Consider the following 20581-nt stretch of genomic DNA (forward strand, 5'->3'; position numbering starts at 1 on the left):
CACCACATCTCCAGACCAGCACAGAGAAGGCTGGGGACCCCCTGTCCAGGCTGGCACACCTGGATGGGCTGGGGCAGCATGCCATCCTACCCGCGAATGGCTGCCATGGGCTGCCCAAAGAGCTCACTGTTGCAGCTGGAGTCTGCCTGCCCTAGAGCATTTCCCCACCTTACCCCAGCAGCATACTGTAGCTCCTTCAGTGCCTGGAAGCTTCAAATAGAGAGAAGGAGCTGTTGCCTCCGCCCTGGCACCAGGGACAGGGCTGAAGGAAAGGCAGCTGGGCTCTGAGGGTCTTTCCACAGCTTGGTGATTGCCAGTTCCTCCTGGAGGAGAAGACACCTTTTGCTCGTCTTATGGCCTCAGGTCAGCCACAGGGCTGTGCTCAGCATTGGCTTCACATTGCTGAGAGCCTCCCTGCACAGCAGAATGGTGGGCATGAGCAAGTCCACTACTGTGGGACCCATCCATGCCCATCCCTCAAGCCCTGGAGAGATCCCATCTGGAGCCATAGCGGCTCCTGGGACAGAAGGGCCCTTGCAGAGCACCAAGGATGCAGCCCAGGTGTTGACAGGTAGAATGGGAAGTGGGTGCTGGTCCTGATGACGGGCGAGTACTGCTCATCCAGAGACCGCCCCCTCAAAGTGCTGCTCCATGCCAGCAGAGCTCTGTCCTGCTGCCTCTGCTGGCCCTTGGCTCACACTGACCAACACTGGGAGCTCAGTGGGAAGTGGCTGCAAGAGATCAGGGACATTCCAACCCTGACATAACCTGGGGGGGGACCTTGGGCACTGGGGTGGAGGTTCTCTCCAGTATATCTGCCTCTGGCTTGGACTGGGGAGTACAGAGCAGGGCACAGCACAGGGTAAGTACCAGCTGCCTCCGCCTGCTGGCAGTGCCTCTTTCCTTGGGCTTCAGACATGGTGATTTCATTACTTCCATTGGCAGCCTGTTCCAGTGCCAGAAAGCCCTCTCAGTAAAGAGATTTTTCCTCATATCCAATCTTAACCTTCTCTGTCACAACTTGAGGCCATTTCCTTTTGTTCTATTCTTTTTTACCTGGAAGAAAACACCAGCACCCACTCAGATTCCTCTGCAGAGCCTTTCTACTGCCAGACAGAACAACATTCCCCTGTGGAACTTGGTGTCAGCTGCACACTTGCTTGGGGTGAACTCAGTCCCCTCATTCAGATCATTGATAAAAATAGTAAAGAGAACTGGCCCAAATACTGAACCTTGAGGAACACCACTTGTGACTGGCTGCCAACTGGATCTAACTCCATTCAGCCCAACCCTTTGGGCCCAGCCATCCAGCCATTTTTTTACCCAGCAAAGTATCCACCTGTACAAGCCATGAGAAGACAGTTGTCTCTAAGAGACAGCTATGGGAAACAGTGTCAAAGGCTTTACTAAAATCTCTGTAGACAACATCCACACCCTTTCCCTCATCCACTAAGCAGATGATCTTGTCATAGAAGGAGATTGGGCTAGACAAGCAGGACCTGCCTTTCATAAACCCTTGGTGACTTGGCCTGTTGGCCTTGATGTCCTGCATGTGCCATGTGATTGCACTCAAGTTCACCTGCTCGATAACCTTCCTTGGTACCGAGGTCTGACTGACAGGCCTGTAGTTCCCTGGATCCTCCTTCCCACCCTTACTGTAGATGGGTATCACATTTGCTAACTTCCAATCAACTAGGGACCTCCCCTGTTAGCCAGAACTGCTGGTAGGTGATGGAAAATGGCTCAGTGAATATTTCTGTCACCTCCTTTAGCACCCTTGGGTGGATCCCACCAACCCAATGGACCTGTGTCCATCTAAGTGGTGTAACAGGTCACTAACCATTCACCTGTGGATTATGGGGGCTTCATTCTGCTCCCCATCCCTGTGTTCCAGCTCAGGGGGCTGAGTGCCCTGAGGACAATAGGTCTTGCTTCTCAAGACTGAGGCAAAGAAGGCTTAAAGTTTCTCAGTCTTTTCTTCATTCTTTGTCACTGTTTCCCTTCACATTCAATAAAGGATGAACATTCTCTTTAGGCCTTCTGTTGTTGCTACTGTACTTCTAGAATCACTTTTCATTGTCTTCCATGGCAGCAGCTGCATTAAGTTCTAGTTGGGCTGTGGCACTTCTAATTTTCTCCCTTTATATCTGAATGATGTATCTGTAGCCCCCCTGAACTCCCTGCCCCTTCTTCCACAGGCCATAGACTCCCTTTTTCCTGAGTTCAAACCAAAACTCTTTGTTCATCCCAGCTGGTCTTCTTCCATGCTGCCTTGTCTTTCAGCATACAGTGATGGCCTTCTCCTGTGTCTTTAAGATTTTCTTCTTAAAGAGTGTCCACTCTTCATGGACTCCTTTGCCCAGCAGGACTACCTCCTAAGTGACTCTGTCAACCATTCAGGCCAAAACAGGCCAAAATCTGCCCTCCAGAAGTCCAGGGCAGCAGTTCTGCTGACCCCCTCCTTACCTTGCCAAGAACCAAACCCTCTGCCATTTTGTGACCACTCTGCACAAGATGCCTGCCAACCATCATACCACCCACCAGTCCTTCTCTGCAGCAGGTCCAGCAGGATGCCTTCCCTAGCTGCCTCCCTCACCAGCTGTGTAAGCAAGTTCTCTTCCACACACTCCAGGAATCTTCTAGGCTATTTATTCTCTGCTGTACTGCATTTCTAGCAGACATCTGGCAAGTTGAAGTCCCCCACAAGAACAAAGGCTGTGATTGCAAGGCTTCTTTCTGCTGCTTATAGAACATTTGTCAAAGCTCAGCAGTTTGGGCAGACCACAAGCCTAATTCCAGAATTCCTCTCTATTCCTGCGTCCCGCCCCCCCTCAAAAGGGAAGATAAAAGGGGAATAATGACAGGACACCTTAAGTTGAAAACTGAAAACAATAGGATACAGATTTTACTAACAGAAGGGAAAAGTAATAACATAAAGGGTAAAGTAACAAAGAATACAAACATATACATATATACATATATATATAACCCAATTGATAGCACGAGGCAAGGTGGTGGTAATTAACAGCAGCACAACCATCAGGAAGTAGAAAGAAAAGAGAGCAGAGCTGACAACTTTCCCAATTTTTATGGAGTATGGCAGGAAATAGGAGGGAATAGCTCATCCCTCTCAGAGTCCGAAAGCCCTCCTTCTTTATTTGAAACAGTGACAATATTTCATCTGCATTTTCTTCCTGGTTGGATGGTCTACAAGAGAATTCCGCCTTGATATCTGCCTTGTTGACCTTCCCCCTGATTCTTACCTATCAACACTCAACCCAGTCATTACCAGCATTAGTCTCCAGGCAATTAAAACATTCCCTGACATACAGGGTCACCCCAACACCTCTTCTGCCTTGCCTGTCTCTTCTGAAGAGCTCATACCCACCTTATTACAGCATGCCAGATGCGTGAGCCATCCCACCGTGTTTCTATGATGACAATTAACTCAGAGCTTTCCTGCCCCTCCTGTTCCTTGCCGGCATTGCAGGCATTGGTGTAGATGCATTTCAGCTGGGCTCTTGGTCCTGCCACCGTTCTGAGGGAAGAAGTCCAAATTCCTACCTGATTGTTCTCAGGTGCTTCCATGATTTCTAACCCATCAATAACCACTGCGTCTTTGCTGCTGCATAATTTTCCATTCCCTGCCTCCCGTGAGAGGCAGACTGAAGGACCTTAATAGCACTTACCCAGAGCACTGCCCTCAGGCTTAGCTTTAGCCAGCCTGGTTTTATCTCCTTCCTCCTCCAAATCTAGTTTAAAGCTCTAACAGTGAACCCTGCTGGCTCCTGTGCTAAATTCCTTTTCCCTTTTTGAGACAAGTGAGCCCTGTCTGTCACCAGCAGGCCCAGTGTGGTGTTAATGGACCCGTGATCAAAAAACTCAAAACTCTGCTAGTGACACCAGAATGGGAGCCAGGTATCTGCTGAATCGTTCCATTCCTTCCCTCCTCTCTCCCTGCAACTGAAAGGATAGAGGAGAACACCAATTAAGCCCCTGATCTATTAACCATTTGTGCCAAGGCCCTGAAGTCTCTCTTGATTGTCCTTGGCCTTCTTAAAAAAAGTAGCAATGTAAAAATCAACAATAGAGAATAATCAGAGAGCTGTTCCAGGGCAAGGAGCTTTCTTCTTCCATCTTTAATTAGAGCTTCAGGGAGGCAGCAGACCTCCCTAAGAAGCAGGTCCTGTTTGTGTATCTTACTGCTTTCAAGCCTTTTCCCTAGGTCTCCAGGGCCTGGGATTTCTGAATGCTGGTCTTACTGAGACTGTCATAGCCCAGGAGGATTGTCAGAAAACCCAGGCTTTAATGTAATCTCTCTTGTTTATTGTTTTTAGTTCTTACATTTTCTTTAATTATTATAAGACTGTCTCTACCTAAACTCACAAGTTTTCTCCTTCTTACCCTTCTGATTCTCCCACTACATCCCACTGCAGAAGAGTGAGTGAGCAGCTGTGTGGTGCTGAGCTGCCAGCCAGGATTAAACCACAGCAACCTGAAAGCAAAAGAGTCAGGAGCACAGGGAGAGTGCTCATCCTTCCTCCTCCATCAGGCTGCTCTCATCCCACTGGGATGCAGGAAAGCTTTAGCAGTTCAGCTGATGTTGGAACTGCTTCTGAAGCTTTAGCACTTCTATGGAAAAACATCCATTTCAAGAGAAGAATTAAAAGGTGAAGGTGGTTATATACTTAAACTTAATGCTATAAAACAAAAGTAGTAACAATGTTGTAGAGACTGTCAGAACTGACAAGACTGCAGATCAGACTGTGCCTTGGTGAACTATGTACTTCTACCATGCCTCTTTTAATAAATTAGCCAAAGTTCTATATATTGGTGTGAAAATCATTTATGGTTTCTTTCTTTGTTTGCCAGTACCAACAGCACAGAAAATACCCTCAGATTTGGCCTTAATTATCAACCTTATGGTCAGCTCAGCCGGCAGTTCCTTTTCCTGCAGAGAACTGTAAGGCAGCCTTAATGTTATGAGAGGTCAGCAACGACAGCCATTTCATATGGCAACTCTTATTACTATAAATAAATAAATAAAACCATGTAGTCTGCCCCCTTATGATTTTTAAATAAACATCACTTACTCTTATAAATTAACAATTTCCATGTTATTAGTCCCAAAGTTTTGCCTTAAGTTCTACAGGCAGAAACTGATTCTTTTAAAATAAATTGATAAGGCTGTTCATGACCTTGCCTTCTGTAGGATTTATTCTGTCTTCTTCATTTTGTTTAAGATGTGACAACAAATGCTGATGTGTGTCAGCTCTGCAGAGTTAACTGAGACCTAATTTCTAGCACTCTGCAGGGCTTATCTGGAGCCTAATAAGGGAAGTCAAAGAATATCCTTCAAACAGTATTAATAAAGAAAAAAAGAAAATTATCTCCTCTAAGAGCATGGCTTTCAGAGAAATCTGCTAGCCAAGCTACTGATGTTAGACTCCATTAAAATGTTCTCTTTATAATCTTTGAAATATCCAGAAAGGAGAAGCACATGCTGATATCAAATATGTAGTCAGGTGCCTGGTCTAGCTCTTGCTATTTTGATACATATTCTTTTTTTTTTTGAAAATTATGTTTCCTATTGCACTCTGAAACTCTTCACAGAAAGGTATTTTGGCAACAAGTAGGCAAGATGTTGTTGATCTACAGTTTACAATGGCTTCCATTATTCCCCATTATTGAAAAATATTAAAAGCAGCTAATATGAGTAACTAGCCTGAAAGTAGAGTGTTCATTCCATAAGCCATAAACTAAGAGGTTCTGAAAGAACAAACCTAGGAAAAATACGATTAGAAGAAAAGGGAAAATTATTGTTATCCAAAGATTTTATTTTGAGACATCAGACATCAGTATTGTCCTTTTCCTACAGATGGTTATGGAGCTATTTGCCTCTATCCTGCAGGTAGTACAGTTTGTCACTGACTGTTAGGAAATGCCCTTTACAGATTTTCATTACAGGTTATTCATAAGCTTGATGGAATGCTGAAGAAGGGTTTGGGCCATCAGATGATTAAGTGCCTTAAATATAAATATTAAATAATAATTAAAACTGTTATCCATCAATGCACAAATACAAACCCTCACACAGAATTTTTTCTCATTTCCATTAAAAGATTGCTGAAAAAATATTGAGCTGACAAACAAATATGCCACTGGCTGCTTATTCATGCCCATCAATGCTCTTATTTCTCTGGGCTAAAAGATTCAAGCTGAAAGCAATATCATGACTAATTTTAATATTAGCAAAGCAAACTGTATTCTCAGTACAGTAAAAACATTGCTGCTGTTTGCGTAGATCATCCTTAGGAAAAAAAGAGAACATTCAATTGTTTGGTATTAATAATGATAATAATGCAGGGTTATAATAATTGCAATAAATAGTGTAAAGATGGATCTTTTACATTGTGCATCCAGTAAAAATAAAACTGATGAAGCTGCACACACAGCTCCAGTGCAGTGATAGTTCTCTATCAAAAACAAACATTTGAAACTTCCAGTTTTGTCTGGAAATGTCACATTAGTTTCTACAAACCAGTCCTAAAACAAGCAGGGTTGTGTGCTCTTAAAAAAGAAAAACAAAGCCTAAGCACCGTGTTGTGTTTCCATTAACTGCAATCATAGCAGGGCATCATCTGTCAGAAGAAGACCATTAGATCACACATTCTTTTGAACACAACTCCCACTTTATCTTAAAGAGGGAAGAAGGGATATATCAAGGATTGCATTGCAGTAGCACAGCCCCCATGAATTCTGTATTTTGCCCACCTTTCTGCTGCAACTGAAGGAGTTTTATCCTTCATGTTTCCAAAACTGTAGCTGAGTTTCTGGCAGGTGTAAAGTGCCCAGCAGGAAACCTCTTGACACCAACTACAGTTCATCCTTAGGCAGGATCAAAACATCAGAGTGTTATTCAAATAACAGCTTATGGCAATATTTACAGATAAAGAGGAGGAAAGATACAGAAGAAGTAACATTTTTTACAGCAATCCCAAGATGGTCTAATTGTGGTCCAGGACAGATAAGGTAACTTGCTTTTATTCATGCACATATTTGCCTCAGCACTGGTTCCTGTCACCCTCAGTAGTCAATGTACCTGATGTAAAGGAATGCTCACCTTTTGGTAACCAGGAGATACCAGAAACAGCTCTTCTCTCATGCTAGTAGATGATAAACAGACACAGGCATGGAGATGTTACCCAGACAGAAACATGCACACCCTGATGGCAATGCCCTCATCCTCTTCCCTCTTTGTTTGATTAAGATGAAGGTCTGCTGAAGGACATTGATCAGTATCTGACCCATATTTGTACTGCAGCCTCCACACCTGGCTCCTAAGCCTCTTACTCTGCTTGATAGTCACTAGAGATCACACCCTGACATACACACCCAGATGACGGGCACAGTCCTCCCACTGCAAACACAAAGACATATGGGCCCCGGCTGAGACACACGGTTTCTACACTAGTTTCTGGCACTATAATCTGTATACACTCACATACATGCAGAATAGAGTCCTTTCACTCAGGACAGGAGTCAGCAACATGGAGTTTAATGTGAAGATGAAGCAGCCTGTGCTCAAGGCTCAAGGGACAGTTAGGTGAGCATATCAACCAGTCCTGTTTACATGTGACTATCCCCCCTATCTTATCCTTTCATTTCCTCCCACTTTTCCCTCCTCAAGCTACTTTAGTCCATCCCTTTCCCCACTTTTGTTTCCTCTTCTAATTGTCCAATCAGAGATCTGATACAATGCCCAAATGCTTTTCCCCAGCATCCGATAATATTTCTCATACCCCCTGACTGAGTTACTGGGGCTTCCCCCATCTGCTCCTATGCTTCATTGTGTCATGGAAATGCGTGCGTAGTGAGACAACCTAACATGATCTGTTTAAAAATATATATATAATTATGAGTAATATGATGAGTGAATCATTTTTAGACAGCTAATATTTTATAGGTCCTTCCTCTAGAAGGTAAGTGTATTAAGGGGCCACAGCCTGAGATGCAGTTACTTCTGTGTAGAAATCTGAGTTATGTTATAACTAATATTATAGGTATACTGTCACTAGAAACCATGTGGAGGATATGGGAAAAGAGATTATATAGCAAGAACTAATCCTTGAATTACCATGACAGACCAGTTTTCCATAAGATTACACAGTGAGAGAGTGATAAGGCATTCATTTTTCTATCTCAAAGGAATATTGACTCTTTATTTAATTTCTTTTGATTCAAAAAAATCAATTAAAGCCTAGGTCATGTCTTTCACATTTTTAATAATTACTGTGGGCATTTCTGATATAATCCTGAGCTGCTAAATGCATTTTCAAATTGTTAGTCTAATTAAGAAGTCACTGACTCACAGGACTTTAATAATGACTTATCTAAGCAGCACATATGTGTTTGCTTGCTAAAAGTAGACCAGCTAAAAACTTCCTCCTTGGTAATTGTGCTTCTTAGGCAATTCTGAACACTGATTACTACGTAAGGGCAAAAGTCACTGCTTCCCTGTCAAGTTTGCCCTGAAAAAACATACATCCAAGCTGCATCATGTTCCTTATAGTCAACAGGAGAGCAGATTCATTAGGTGGAATTGCTTTGTCCTTCACCCTCAGCCTTGATGCACTGTTCTCTCCTATCTCAGGATGCAGGAAACCATTGTTAATTTGCTACAGGATTATCTGTTCCCATGCAGTGGCTGTTTTTCTGTATTATACTAATGGTCTAGTCTCACAGACTGCATATTTGGGTAGTAAAAAGGATACAGTCTGGGTAATTTAGAGCTACTACAGGGCTAGTTCCATGCAAAGTTAGCCCTCATTTTGCCTGAATAGTGAAATTCCCTCCATTTTTATTTACTAGGAGCACCTGATTGGTGCAATTGCTATACAATCATTTTTCAGCTTTTGCTATCTTGAATTATTTACAACCAGCAATTCGTCAGAATAACAACATTCATTTCTGTACAATCATGTAGTTATAGGAATTCTTTGCTCTGGCTACCTTTATATGCACCTGGCACTAAAAACTTCTCCAGTGGTTGGGGACTATCACTTAAGCCTCCAATAGCAGAAACTTACGTTAAAGGTGCTGGAAAATAAAAAATTAGGTCTGAAAAAATTGTCTCTACACTAAATTAATCTGAAAAAGATGAGAGTCTTACTGGAGATAGAGGCAGAAGAGTAAGTTTTCTGGAATTGGACTGGACAGATTTTAGCAAAGCCACAGTGTTAATTCAATAAAAATACGGATGAGCAAGTTGAAATTGAAGTGTTGTACCTGAAGCTAAGTTGTGCACAACTTTGTGATTTAGTGTTATTATTTGCTGCAAATGGTAGGTTTCCCATCCAAAATCTCATGCTTTTTAGTAGTTATCTAATGAACATATTTAACCCCCTCTATTTTATTGATTTGTTCACCTTTTTCAAGAAGGACCTTTTTGCTCATAAAAAGGTCAATATGTAACAAGAACTATGCAACTAATCTTCATCAAAGAAGTTTGAAGTGGTTCAGTATTGTATTTTTCTTTAAAACCAAACACAAGATATAATAAACATTAGTTTTAGAAAGACTAGGTATGCAAATACCACGTTAATTAAAAGAATGCAGACTTTTGTGTTAACATCCTATATACAAAAATTGTTTTTAGTCCACTGAAATTATCTGAGTTCAGTGCCAATTAAGATATGAACATGAAACTGTAGAGCAGTAGCAGGTGAGTAGTTCTCTTCAGAGAACTTGTTGTGATGTATCAATAAACACTAAGATGAAAGGCAATTCCATGGATTTTTTTTACTTCTCACAGACCATCATAAATTCTTGTCATTATACTACATGTGACAGCAAGCAGTACCAAATGAAATGTAAGGAATTGCAGACCTGGACAGTTTTTACAAGGGATGTCCTGCAGGTGAAACTGTTTTTCAGTTGTAATGTTGATGTGTCAGGATATATTTTTCTCAGAAAATAAAAAAATTAGTTCTAAGTCATATAAATATCATAAATTGATCATCTGTGATTTGTGCTAGGGATAAAGTAACCAAAACTGTAAGAAGAATAAAACAATTCCCGGTCAGTCCATGGAAAGAAAAAACAATATACAGAAAGTATATAAATTCTTTCCAAGGAAAAATATTGGCTCAGCACTACCTCTAGGGACATAATTCAAGTTTTTTAATAGAAGGGAAATCTGGGAAGTTAAATCTGCCCAAAAAATGGTAGATCAAATAACCACATTTGTAAAGAAACACAAAACCCCCCCAAGAGATGGTCACTTCCAGTGTTCAGTCCCTTCTGTTCTCTGAGTAGAATTGAGACCATGTGGAAGGTTATACTAAAAAAAAAAATTGGATTAAAAAAAAGGCAAAAAAAAAAAAAAAAAAGGGCCCATGCAGATCAGTGACAGAGCCGAATCTCATTTTTTTGTCCTAAATTTCAACCTAAAGATTTCTCCAAAGTAGGGACAGAGCTTGTGAGATGCTTGTACATACCTGTATAGACTCTGAACTGTTGAATCTGAAATCAGAAATACAGTCCCCCAAGGCTGGAAATCCCGTGTCATAATTTTTTGTATAGCAGGTATTAAAAGGTTTCCCATGTGGTTTCCCACATAAATAGCTAGGCACAGCCATTACACTCAATAAAAACAAAATAAAGTTCAAGTCACTGTGGAATACTCAGCCTTTTGCTTCAGTGCATGAATGCATTTGAAAGGAGCAGGCTGTTACAACAAAAATAACTACAAGCTACTTTTCAGGGAAGAAGTAGTTCATAATGGAGCAGTTTTGGCTGAAAAGAACACAAATGAAGGACAACTTTGCATCCTACCTTTAACTTCATGTAATGTCGATTTTATAAGCAATTTTAATGAAACAACAGATACAGAATTATCAGATTTCAGTTATGAGAGGTCTGCAGTGCTTATAAGTCTCATTTATTCTGTGCCATGACGCAGGCATGATTAGAAATCGAAATTAGCAAGCCTGAGTTCAGGATTGTACTTGTATTTTTTTCTTGTGCTCTCAGTAATTGCAAGCTTCCCAGTCTCCACACTTGGAACTCAGATGACAAGAAAGCAAGATCTATGGAAAGACAGAACATATGCATTTATAATTTTAAATCCCCTTTCCTATTAGTTTGCTCTTCTCCCTTGTTAAGTGAACTTTTGCCTCTATTACATTAGTTAATTTAACCTGATTACCCATCTGTTTCTCTTGCCATCTTTATTAGTTCCTCCTAATCACACAAACACTGAATTTATACTTATATACTGGAAAGTCTCCTAATTCAGTAAGACATCGTGCACAGATATTGTGGTAATACACAAGTGTGGCAGCAGCTCTTTGAACCAGTAACAGCTGATCCTTGTCAGGCAGCTCTTGGGTCCATGTTATGCATTTGACATGCCAAGAAATAAATGACAGTCTGTTGCATATGCAAGTTTGTGCATGGATTTTGTTGTTCACACAAGTGCTCTTTGTTGAGCCTCTTTATACAGGGGTTAAAACTCACTCTCTGGATACATCACATTTACATAAACCATCCAGTTGCATGAGGCACACAGTTAATACAGACTATAAACTAAAATGACATTTCTTATGCAGTATTTCCTAATTAATAAATAGCCTATAAGGAACTTTTAAGTTTTGTTGAACAGCTTCCCTTTGATTTGATTTACACTATAACAAAGCTGTCCTTGCAGCACTTAAAAAGTTTTGGAGCTCGTCTTCTCCTCGCAGTCTCATCTGTCAGTCTGGAATATGAAGCACAGCATTTGTGTTAGTATTCACTGTGTGCATGGTCAACAGTGACCTAGTGTCTCATGTGGTTTTAATATTTTACAGGCATGAGTTTTAAATTCCATGGGAACACAGAATGTAAGAGTGTCAGGGCAATGAGTGATGAAATAAAAAAGATGAAAAAAAAATCATGTCCTATTTGACCACACATCTACATTAAAAATAATTTTAATTTAAAACCAAGCAGTTAATGATGCAGCAAGTGATTAGGCAAATACTGTAATTATTCTTTAAGTCTCTAAAGGTGTTTGGTATGGTCAGTGGATACCTGACAGTGACAATAATAGTGATAGTGACAGTGATAGAGAGAGTAATAGCTTAGGAGGTAGCTGATGACTTTGTTTAGTTCTTCCATTACCTCCGTTTAATCCAAAGAATGTCAAATGTTCCACCTCACAAGATGAATGACCTGGATCACAAGTACCCACAGTGTTCAAACAGGCAGTAAATATCTAATCAGTAAAAATGAAATTTTAAAGTAGTCATGGGGACCTATTTTTAACTTTAGACTGACCTTTACCTCTGTGTTTTCTTGAATCTCCATCTGCAAAACAAGAACGAGAGATAGTGTAGCTTCTGGAGTAAGATACAGGGATAAAGGGATACTTCAATAGAAGTTGAAAGTCCCCTAAATTTTCAGAAGTAATGTATAGTGTGCGAGCAAAATGTTATTAGGAAAAGTTCTCTATGTTACAGAAATAATTGTTCTATGATATAAAAACAGTCAAGGGGCTTCAGTATAAAGAAATGATGTTGCTCATGAAAGATAGCCTTCCAGACTGATAGATGCATCAGATCCTTCTGACAAGGAACTGAATAGTTCCTTCAGACTGAATTCTTGCATCTTCAGCTTTTTTGCATTTTAGCTTATTTTCATATTTCTGTTTTTAGCAATTTTTCAGTCTTACAATTTTCTGCAATGTCTTCCCAAGTTTTAGCACTTGTGCAGTTTTTATGCTTTTTTGTGAGGTAGGTGGGTATTCTGTGATTTTTCATGTTTTATGTGATTTTAACATGTAATAGTGTGTTATACTGCTTTCTCCATTCTTTCTTTTTTGTGTTTCTTTTAAACCTTAAAAAAAGCTTGTACATTATGAGTGTTTTGCATGATTTACTAGCCCTAGTGTGTTTTAGTGTTTTAAGCAATTTTTGTATATTTCTAATGTGTTTCAACATGTTTTATCTGGTTACCAGAGGGACGGTGGAAAACTACTGAAAAACAGATGGAAAACACCAGAAATCTTGATTGGAGGATCCTTGAGGGAGGGCCTAGGGAAAGGGCTTAAGAGTATAAATAGGACAACCAGTCTAAATCTCCCATGGCACCACTTAAAGCCATTTCCCCTCATCCAACAGCTAGTTACTGGTGAGAAGAGACTGACACCCCCCTCTCACTTTTTTGGCCTCGTTGTCAAGGCCAAAAAGTAAAAGAATTCACAAGGCTGGGGTAGTATCTTCAACACCGCTTGAAAAAAGGCTCTCAAACAACCTGGTGTGGTGTGGCTTACAATGACTGCACAGCAGTGTTTGTCAAAAATGGATTTCAAATAAATTTGTTAGAAAAGCCACTACAGTCCTGATATGTGGCTTTCTCTTCTTGCTCAGTAAAATCCCATAAATAGTATTACTGTTTGGACCTGCTCTAAGTGCTAGATACACAGAGATAACAGAAGAGAACTTTGTTCATTATACTAACAGACAAGAATTTTGTCTATTTCTAGGTAGCTTTTGTGTGCATGCATTTTTCAAGGAGCATGCAGTCATATACCAAAGTGTTTAAAGGCTTATAACTGGACAATAAAAGGGATACAGAAAAACTTGTATTCCTTCACAGTTCGTCTTATTCAATCTCTTAGAAAATATATATGTATCTATAAAAAAGCAGAGACTACCAAAGTGTTGAACACAACAACCTGAAACTGAAATATTAAGAGAACAAATTCAAGGATAATGTAAACTCTGATTTTAAGAAACAAGGGCTAAATATGTATCCACTTTGCAGAAATCTGTCACTGTTCAATGCTCTTAACTTCCCAGTGGTTTTAGCTCCTATTTGGTTACATACAGGGGCTCCCAAGTGCTCAGAGTCCAGATGCCCTCCAAGAACTTGGACGGCACCAGAGCAGGAAAGGTGCTTACACTGCTGCTGGCAACTGAGGCATGTTTCTGCCTATGAACACAGTTCTGCTATTTTGCAGATGGGTTGTATTTTTAAAGTTCTATCATCCTTTGGAGCCAACTTTCCTGCTTCTGATCTAGTATAAATTGAACATCATACTCCTGTACACATGTGGCTTCATTCATATTCCAGAATACAAAAGATTTCTATCATATTACCTTACTTCCATTTGCACCTAGTAAAAACCAAAACAGGATAACTTAATTTTCAAATAAATGTCCCCAAGCAGACAAATAGGATTAGAACCAGTGGCATCATTTTAGGCTGAGCTTGCACTGGGTTTGCTTCCAATGCAGCACTGAAAGATGAGTAAATCAGGATGCCATTGTGTACTAAAGGAAGAGGATGAAAGGTTAGAGTAAAAAGCTATTAGAATGGTGCAAAATACTGAAATGGGGAGCTTTTCTGTTGTTTTGTCTGTTTGTTTTTATTATTCTTTACATTTTAAAGCTTTTCAGAAGTATCAAATTACAACATTACACGCATTCGGAGGCTAAAAACCACTCAAGTTTTTCAATACACCCCAAGGCACAGCAACAAACGAGGTCAGGAACCAATATTTGCAGCTGTGTAACAAATACATATTGACTAATTCCTCTGAATTCAGTTGCTTCCTCCCATGAGAAAAAGTATTAGTTACTTATGATTATAACAGATGGGTAATTCCTGGTTTCAGCTATGCAGTGCCAAGCATTACTCAGAGTTAAAAACAACAAACAGCCAAAACCAGGTCCATCCCACAAAAGTTCATAGTCTAAAGTGACAAGAGAGACAGAATGAGGGAGAAGGGATACACCATCACCTCCAGTTAGGAGATAGTGAACTGAGAGATTAAATGCCTGTCCAAAGTGACAAAGGAGGGCTGTGTAATGAGTGAGCACTGAACCTTAATTTTCTAAGTTCTGATACCTCAACCATGAGACATTGTTTTCTTCAAGAGGAATTATGTGTCTAACCCGTATGTACTCTTTCTGGATAGCTGATTAGAGCATGTACCCTTGTCATCCTATTATTATTTTATACATTGTTTATGAGGAAATATTAGCCACTGCACATACATGCCCCCAAAATTGCAAAAAATAACCTACTTTTAAGTGAGTTAAAAGTTTAAGTGAGTTAAGTTTAAGTGAGTTAATTGATTAAAATGAGGCATGTATTTCTTTTCCTGGTTCACATCTTTGTGTCTCAATCTTTTTTTTAATATATTATAAGAAGAGACAAATTAGAGCCCTCCTCACTGGATATTTTAGACAAATAACTATAAGGAATTTTGGACTGGCATGTTCTTACTTTCTGAAAGGGAAGTGTTTCAAAGCAACTAAGTGGATGTCATCTGCTCTGTCATACATGTAGCTACCTGGTGTTTCTTGGCAGCTGGGGAGACAAGCTTTTAATTTGCTTTTATTCTTACAGAACTGTTGCTGTTCACAACAGCAGCATTCAAGTAGGCTTCAGCAGTCTGGCAAAAATTACATCAAGCCTAGAAATTACCTTTGAACAACAAGGGTCTCCAGAAATTTCATGAAGAATATTTTGTTTGATGTACTTCGCATTCACTAAGGCTCTTCTGTAGTACATTTAAATTTGCTATATACTGAGAGTCAGGTAGGGTCCAAAACCATCTAAAATATATTTTAGAAAGAAACAGGTATTCTTATTCCAAAAAGAAACAAATGCATGTACTGCTAATGCCGCCTTTAACATCAAAAGTGGTACCTGCAGTAACTCTGACCTGTCAAAAAGTCTGACAGGGATTATATGAAATATTTAGGAATAACTATGGTAAAACTTTGCTTTCCTGACAACTGGTGCAGCCTGTCTTGTAATTTATAGTGCTTTTTACAGCAAGTGAAATACTGTATTACAAAAAGCATATTACAGATGGAGAAAAAATTTTGGCTTACTTCTACTGTGTGATTTGTATTATATATTATTTGTACAATTGTTTTTCTGGCACTCTGTATTATTATATACAGATGAGAGCTATTCCATAGGACTGGATTTTTGCTGTGTTACTTAAGACAATACTCCTATAAATCCTGGAATGCTTTGTAGGAGCCATGCTTTCCAGTCAGTGTTTCATGCCACTAACCAGTGGCTGCAAATCTGCTTAAGACTAAAACTCCCAGATCAGCAGGACATTCAGATTTCATCAGAATTTTCAGGAGACTGATGATATAAGGGATACTTAATAGAAGGAGCAAGATCTATTTAGACTTCAGACAAAATCAGAAGTTTTGTTTCTTTTTCATTTTCCAGTGTGCTTACATATGTGACCTAAACATAGGATCCCATTACTAGAAAAAAAAATTAGTTGAAAAGCACTTTACAACCCTCAGAGTTTGACGACCCAAAAAAGTCATGCAATTGGGCAGCACAAGTGTATTTTGTCTTGCATGAGAAGATGGCCAGCAATTTAATGATAAGAAAATAACTATTGCAACTAATTAAGCACTTAAAAATATTTCTAGAAATGCGATTTATTAAATTTTGGCAAAGTATCACCCACAGCAAACATTTTCACTTTTAGGTTGACGTAGACCACTGAAATACATCATTAGAATTTTGTTACAGCATATTTATTAGTTTATTATTTTTTTATTATGTTTATTTGTTTATTATCAAAAGCTCACCAGATCAGTAATATGGATTTAGTTCACCAGTACAAAGTTCAGTGCAGCACAGATAGCAGTCCAGTATTTGTTACTTCCCAAACAAAAAATGTCTTGCTGTATTTCAATCTTTTGATCTCCTGCTCTATTCATAACAATTCAAGATTTGTGTAACATCCAATGACCTTCTATTAGTTACAATTTGGGTTTTGAGTTTTTTTGGTTTTTGGTTTTTTTTTTCTATTTTTAATTTTCTTAACCTCTTGGTGGAAATGCTAAACAGGGCTCACATGAAATATGAAGCCAGATTTCTGTTAACTTCCATGAATCCAGACTTCTATCAAGAAGGTATAACTTTCTGTGAAGGTTTGGCACAAACACTTAAGTGTCACACGTATCCCTCTTGAGACGCATGTCAAGATCTAAAGGATGGAACCTCTACTAACAAGACTTTCCACTGTAAACCTCTTTTCCATGTAGCTCCAGAGTAATGGACATTAACTAGATAGAGTCTGTTGGAAACAACGGAAAATATCCAGCAAGCTCAAGGATTTTGGATCATGCCCAGTAAATGTGTATCTTTTTTTTTTTACAAAAATATCTGTGTGGAGACAGGAAAAAGGAAAAGAAATAGACTGCTAATACCCCTGCATGAGTAAATATGAGCACAACAGCAGTTTTTGTAAGAAGAAGGCTGAAGAACTTTTTCTTCCACTTTCAGTGGCTTAATGCCAATGGAAGACTATGGCCCAATAAAGCAGACTGAAAAACAGGAAATGAGCAGGATTGGGGAATCTCTAGCTACCAACAAGCAAGGAGAAGCTGGAGGAAAAATAGATAGATTATTTCTACCTTAAAAATTTAACTTGGGGAAGAGACTGCCTCATCACCAAAGATCAGAGCACTTTTTTTCTGTTCTTCACAAACATCTGTGCAGTTCTTTACTTCTCTTGCTTTGGCCAAAGTATGCTTAGCTGTATAGATGGCCAGGGATTCAAAGGGAAACAAATACCTTCTATTACTCATTCTTCTTTCACTCCTCTATTTGTACTTCTTCTCTTATAATATGGCTTGCAGTTCTAACAGAGAAAATAACAGCCACACAGCCCCAAGATGGAAGAATCCAGGTAAATTTCTGGATTTTTTACAATAATCTACGTGACTATAGAAAAATCTACAGGCTTTTTGTTCCCTTTGACAAATAAAGGGAGACAACCTGGTTCTTGCAAGACAATTACTAATCTGAATACTAGCATGAATATCAGTGTATGGTACCTGCCACTGCAGCAGGTAATGGCTTAGTATTAGGCTGCTGTCAAGTGGTGGTAATTGGTTGGAGTAACCCAGCAAGATCTTGCAGCCCACTTAGGCAACAACACAACCCACAGGCAATATTCTCAGAGCTGTATCTTACTTTGTTGTCTGTGAGATTCACAGCATTAGTAGCTTCGTGGTAATGCCTTCAAAGACCTTATAGTCTGGAGTTCTGAGTTGTAGACACATCTTAATATTAAACACCTCCTCCAATTAATGCTTTGGCCAGTTCAGTAAATTATTTCTGCTCAGGAGAAGCTTCACTATATTCAATGAAAGGAAAACTATCCTCATATTAAACATTTTTTCTATTGATTTTGAATTAAGTGTATTTTGCAGGGAAACAGAATGCTACTGGGAGCAGTGATATTACTTTTTTTAATATGGTTTATTGATAAGAACTGTCCATTCATAGTAAGGACTAGTTACTCTCCAGAGTACTCTGAACAGCTGTGATAATTCACTCTTCAAAAAAAAGATTAATTTGAGCGGAAAGACAGCAGAGAAATCTTTTAAAGATGACGTGAAGAATGGAGAGCTTTTCTATGGGAGAATGGAAAAGGAGCCAGTTCACTTCTAAGTGAATGGAGGCTGAAAAGGACTGCTTTTTCTGCATATCAGGGTCTTCAGCAGCATGAGATAAGGTGTATTTAGGCTAATGTTGGCTCTAAAGAAAATAGAATAAATTTTCCAAGAACAGATTTAGTCTGGAAATGCAGAACTTTCTAGCTCCAAAGCAGTGAGATACTGGAAATGCTTGCTTACAGCAGTAGTGGGATCAAATAAACTGTTAAGAGTTCAATAAGTAGATTCATGAAATTGTCTGAAATAGAGAATCTGTTTTAAATTACCTAGCATGTCCACTCAAGCATTATGTCCCTGAAGCTACATTCAGAAGACCTACAGAGGCTATGTCTGCACTTGTAAATTAAAGAATGTCAGCACTTGGGACAACTTGGTTACCTAAACATTGTTAGAATGACCCCTGGGTTAATTTTTGTGCAGCCTAGCCAGCACTCTTTCAAGCAATGTCCAGGCCTGATTTGAGAGTTGGCACAGTCCACGAGCAGAAAGCTTACGTGCACAAACTGTGCTAACAGGCTAACAGGATTTAATTTTGTTAATGAAGCCAAGTCAAAACAGAGAGAGTTTTGGCACTGTACAGGTGCAGTAACTCCAGCTCAGTTTGGACCTTGCCAGAGGTGAGAAGACTCAAATCAGCCACTACTTCTGCACCATGCAGGGAAACTGCATCTCTCTTCACAGAATCCTAGGGGTTGGAAGGGACCTCGAAAGATCATCTAGTCCAACCCCCCCTGCCAGAGCAGGGCCACCTAGAGTACATCACATAGGAACGTGTCCAGACGGGTTTTGAATGTCTCCAGTGAAGGAGACTCCACAACCTCCCTGGGCAGCCTGTTCCAGGGCTCTGTCACCCTTACAGTAAAAAAATTTTTTCGAATATTCAACTTGAACCTCCTATGCTCCAATTTACACCCATTACCCCTTGTCCTATCACTGGTCACCACTGAGAAGAGCCTAACTCCATCTCCCTGACACTCACCCCTTACATATTTGAAAACATTGATGAGGTCACCCCTCAGTCTCCTTTTCTCCAAACTAAAGAGACCCAGCTCCCTCAGCCTTTCCTCATAAGGGAGATGTTCCACCCCCTTAATCATCTTAGTAGCTCTGCGCTGGACTCTTTCGAGCACTTCCCTGTCCTTCTTGAACTGAGGGGCCCAGAACTGGACACAATACTCCAGGTGCGGCCTCACCAATGCAGAATAGAGGGGGAGGAGAACCTCTCTTGACCTACTAACCACACCCTTTCTAATGCACCCCAGGATGCCATTGGCCTTCTTGGCCACAAGGGCACATTGCTGGCTCATGGTCATCTTCTTGTCAACCAGGACCCCCAGGTCTCTTTCACCTACACTGCTCCCCAGCAGGTCAGCCCCCAACCTATACTGGGCCATCGTGTTGTTCTTCCCCAAATGCAAGACTCTACACTTCCCCTTGTTGAATTTCATCATGTTTCTCCCTGCCCAACTCTCCAGCCTGTCTAAGTCTCTCTGAATGGCAGCACAGCCCTCTGGTGTGTCAGCCACTCCTCCCAGCTTAGTGTCATCAGCAAACTTGCTGAGGGTACATTCTATACCCTCATCCAAGTCATTGATGAAGATATTAAACAACACCGGTCCCAGCACCGACCCCTGAGGGACTCCACTAGTCACACACCTCCAACCAGATTCTGCCCCATTGACTACAACTCTCTGACTCCTTCCTTTCAACCAGTTCCTGATCCACCTCACTACCTGATCACCAAACCCATAATTGATCAACTTATCTACAAGGATGCTGTCAAATGCTTTACTGAAATCAAGATAAACCACATCTACTGCTCTTCCATCATCTATCCACCTAGTAATTTCCTCATAGAAGGCTATGAGGTTAGTCAAACATGATTTACCCTTGATAAAACCATGCTGACTGCTCTCGATGACTCCCATATCCTTGACATGCCTGGAGATAGTGACAAGAACAAGTTGTTCCATCACCTTTCCAGGGATGGAGGTGAGGCTGACCGGTCTATAGTTACCCGGGTCCTCCTTCTTGCCCTTTTTGTAGACTGGAGTGACATTTGCTATCCTCCAGTCCTCAGGCAC

The sequence above is a fragment of the Calypte anna genome, chromosome 3 (genome assembly GCF_003957555.1).
Source record: "Calypte anna isolate BGI_N300 chromosome 3, bCalAnn1_v1.p, whole genome shotgun sequence".
Taxonomy (NCBI): Eukaryota; Metazoa; Chordata; class Aves; order Apodiformes; family Trochilidae; genus Calypte; species Calypte anna.